We start from the raw sequence: 5,294 nt of genomic DNA on the forward strand, positions 1-5,294 counted from the left end.
TTCATCCTTTCAGGATCGATAAAATATGCACGAGTTAAACAGAGGTAGTGTCAATGTAATCAACTAACGCACGCCACCAAAATTGCTGGCCTTGTGGCAAAAGCTGAATCCATTATTTATAAAACTTTGCCTTCTTCAAGTTTTACTGCTTAGAAAAATAATCTACTTCACACAGTAAATGTATGTTTATATGTATGTAGGTATGTATATACAAGTCGATATACATAAATATTTCCCTTCGTGTCACACATTCTATGAGCGCAGTCAATGAAGAGATTATATATACGTTATAAAATACTGTTGTCATAAAAACACTTCTTGTATTGACAGCTGAATGACAGATTGGTTGGAGTTGACTAAAGGACCTAATCAAGTCACCGATACAATATTGCCGACATATTCGACAATGTTATTAGCTATAATATTAGAGTGGTGTGGTGTGGTGTGTGTATGCGTGAGAGAGAGAGGAGAAAGAGAGAGAGAGAGAGAGACTATAAATATATCACAGGCACACACTCACACACAAAGGCATCCATATAAGTGATTACGTTTACATATGTAAATATATATATATACATGCACACATCCATACATACATAGAGATATCCACACATACAAACATACAAACAGGTGCAGATACGAAACAAGCCTATACATACGTATGCGTATACGTATATAAAGATATATTAGCAGCAGGCGCACTGCCGTTATCTTCTCGCCGCTGTATATTATTATTACTTTCAATGCAATCACCATGACCAATTCTGATGATAATAACATAATAATAATAATAATAATAATAATAATAATAATAATAATAATAATATTATTATATTATTATAATAATAATAATAATAATAATAATAATAACATCAATAATATTAATAACAACAACAACAATAAAAATGATAGTAATAAAGATGATAATAATGAGAATAATAATAATAACACCGACAACAACAATAATACATATACCTACGTTCATTTAAATAAAAATATGTATATATACAAGTATGTGTGTGTGCGTGTATATATATATATATATATATATATATATATATATATACACACACACACACACACACATACATATATATATGCATTGTGTTCAATAGTTATACTAATGTTCAGTGTAACCTTATCATTTGAGGCGCTATATTATTATAGCAATAACTGTTTATCTTGACTGGAGCCATCAACACACTACTAACATCGACACATATACACACTCACACACATACACACCCACGCTCGCGCACACACGCACACACATATACCTACTCATATCGCACGGCGATCATAAATGTTCATCTTTATTCCATATACGCGTGCGACGTCTGGTGCATCTATACACATATCCATATGGATATATATATATATATATATATATATATATATATATATATATATATATATATATATATATATATATGTATATATAATATATGTACATATTTTATTTGTATATATATATGTGTACATATATATATGCATACATATATAATATACATATATGTATACACCACACACACATATATATACACATATACACACTCATATATATATATATATATATATATACATATATATATATATGTATGCATGACATATATGCATATACAAGTATTCATATTAACATATACACATATGTGTGTGCGTTTGTGTGCACGTGCGTGTGTGTGCATAAAATTTTATATTTCCGTGATGGCGTATATTTAGACGGTTGTATGGTAGCGTATGCACAAAGTTCAAGTGCGTAGGCAGAGTTACCGACTGAGCTACGTATGATATGTATGTTGTTGAAACTATATTCTTTCTGTACATGAGAAGCCTATAGCGAAAGTAAATATACTTGTCGACGTTTGAAGATCGTAATAATCGTTATCATTAAAAGTCGACGCCTGCTTTGTTATTTTCTAATGTTGAAATGCCGTCCTCTCTGATGGTGGGGCTTCCTAGTCCGTACGATAATGCCATGCGATATTTGTGGTATGTATGAATGTACGTTCATATCAAACAAAAGCATGGACCGTATCTATTTCGGATAACTCATAACCTCCAGTTATTATGCATTATATATACATATGTGTGTGTATGCAAACATACATATATACATACATACATCCATCCATACATACATACATACATACATACATACATATATATGTTTGTGTGTGCGTGTGCGCGCGTAATACATGCATATATATATGCTTACATATTGATATATATGGATGTAAATGATTGTATTTGTATATATATATACATGTATAAAAATATTTGTACATACATGCATATATACATATATATATATATATATATATATATATATATATATATACATTCCTATCCATACATACGTACGTACATGTGCATATATATAAATATATGTATAAATATACATATAAAATATATGTGTAAATGTGTAAATATAAGGCGGTGAGCTAGCAGAAACGTTAGCACGCCGGGCGATATGCATCGCCATATTTCGTCTGCCGCTACGTTCTGAGTTCAAATTCCGCCGAGGTCGACTTTGCCTTTCACCCTTTCGGGGTCGATACATTAAGTACCAGTTACGCACAGGGGTCAATATAATCGACTTAATCCCGTTGTCTGTCCCTGTTTGTCCCCTGTGTTTAGCCCCTTGTGGGTAGTAAAGAAATATATATAAATATATGTATATGTTCATACCTCCACACACATATATCTGCGTACATATGAATATATGTATATACATATGTGTATACACATATATTTATATGCATTTAAAAATGAAATAAACAAAGAATGATAAATTATCAAACAATATGTTGGACTTCAATAGCTTACAGCTGTTTCTGCACTGAGTTGCAATACACTCATATTTGAATGCTTGTGTATCACCCCATGGCTTCGTCGGAGCCGTTGACGCGTTGCTCTGAAGCATGTGTGTATAAACATCTATTCCTTTATTACTTTAATTTCTTATTAGTGATCTGTACTTGGATGACGCTTCTTTCTAAAGCCACAGACACATTTCCGCGCACACACACACAAACACACACAGAGACACACACATACATCCACATAATTTATATTCCATTAATACGTGTAATAGTTTAACGGCAATGTATACAGACAAATGAAATCTATTTGTAGAACAAAATTGATTTATTACTATAGACTACGTTTGAAACATCAAATTCTAAGACTTTAGGACATTGAAATGTAAATCTGCCTGTGTATATATGTATGTATGTATGTATGTATATCTATCTATCTATCTATCTATCTATCTATCTATCTATCTATCTATCTATCTATCTATCTATCTATCTATCTATCTATATATACATACATACATACATACATACATATATATATATATATATATATATATTAACGTGTGTGTATATATAGACATACATATACAAATACATTTATATATATACATACATATAAATACATTTACATATATACATATACATATACATATGTGTGTGTGTTATTTAATATATTGAGAAAATTGGTGTAAGTCTATAAGATTTATAACCATTAAATTGTGTGAAACAAGTAGAAATATCACACGGGAAACAATACAGAATCCCAAATTGATTTCAAATCATCCGATTTTTGGTCCTGTGAAGGACGAAACCCGTAAAGTTACTGTGACATTTTCTGGAGACATGCGCACGTGGTATCAAGTTTTATTTCCTCCTTTCGAATTCATTATATTTGTTGCCTGAAACTAAAACTCGTATGTAATATATTACCCATTCTAACTAATCAGTTGTTGGCCAGGGCGTCCAAGGGAGATAATATTGCAATATTGGATTCAAATATTTGCACCAGGCCAGCAATTAATGTGGGAGGGGGTAAATGGATTACGTCGACCACAATGCTCAACTGGTACTTATTTTATCGACCCCAAAAAGATGACAGCAAAGTCAATCTCGGCGGAATTTGAATATAGAGCATAGAGACGGGTGAAATACCGCAAAGCATTTTACTTGCCGCATTAGCGATTCTGCTACTTCGCCGCAAAAAAATAAAACACAAAATGTAGCTTCGCTCAACGTTGGGATCGAACCCACAACCTCGAGATTAAGAGTCTCGTACTCTACCGACTGAGCTAGCCGGGTTGGCCAAGTGAGCATAATATTAAAGACTATTCACTGATGAACGAGCAGGTGTTTAGTGCTAATATCAATTCACATTTTGGTTTTATATCTTATCTTTTTACGCTTAGATTTCATTATATTGTGAATAACTTTTCAATGTCCTGAAATGTGCATATTCAGTTGCGCTTCCTACTGAATAATAATAATAATAATAATAATAATATAATAATAATAATAATAATAATAATAATGAGATCGGTAACTTTTTTTTAGACATTCAGTAGTACAACACCCCCCCCAAAAAAAATATGACACACTAGGCATAACAACAACATGAACTTCCAACCTGTTGTCTCTTAAGGTCTCTGGGTGAGACTTGGAGCCAACTTGTACAAATATAAAGCAAAAGTCAAACATAAAATAATAATAATAATAATAATAATGATAATAATAACACCGAAAAATGCCTTAGGAAGGAGAACCAGGTTCGAAATTTATATGTATATATATATATCTTTTATATTCGATTAAGGTGACATTAGGAGTATGCAAATAATTCTCCTATTTCATTAAGCCGGCTATCTTCTAATGATACTGACTAGTGAGTCACTTCTTCGGAGTTGCATCACGGTCATACCGATATAATGTAAGATAACTATAATAATAACAGGCCATCCTCATGAGCCATAAGAAAACTACGATCAACAACAGAAGAGGGTTACAGGAAGCGAGCTGGTTGCTATAGCAATACCTTTCCACGCATGTCCACTCCACACACGCTCACACGCACGCACATCGGCAACATTCGTCAATTTCTTGAAAATGGATTCATAACCCCGAAATATTGAATGCAAAGTAAGTCTACATTAATTCACATATTTGTTTTCTTGTGATTTACCTTGCATTCACTTCGCATTCTTTTGGCCCTTCCCACGATCCTTTACACTATAATAATAATAATTCTTACGTTTATATATTTGTTTTGCAAGATTCTTGATGTGAAATCATGTGTTGAAACAGATGTAGTTGTATTTAGGAATGGTCATTTTGCCAGTTTAGCCAATAAAAACACACGCACTATATATTTGGTGTTAATTTGCTTCAGCGTTTTTTATTTTTTACATTAATCTTAATCTTACTTCAGCCAGAGTTCTTTCGTCACACTTCTGTGACCTATCAGTGGTCCTTTGCTTTATA

The 5,294-nt window shown here is 32.1% G+C and overlaps 1 non-coding gene across 1 annotated transcript; it reads right to left on the reverse strand.

The window, feature by feature from the left end:
- Window positions 1–4,045: 4,045 nt before the first annotated feature.
- Trnak-cuu lies at window positions 4,046–4,118 on the reverse strand. The gene has a single exon. It is a non-coding gene; the product is annotated as a tRNA-Lys (tRNA).
- Between the last annotated feature and the right edge of the window lie 1,176 nt (window positions 4,119–5,294).

The sequence above is a fragment of the Octopus sinensis genome, linkage group LG9 (genome assembly GCF_006345805.1).
Source record: "Octopus sinensis linkage group LG9, ASM634580v1, whole genome shotgun sequence".
NCBI classification, from domain to species: Eukaryota; Metazoa; Mollusca; class Cephalopoda; order Octopoda; family Octopodidae; genus Octopus; species Octopus sinensis.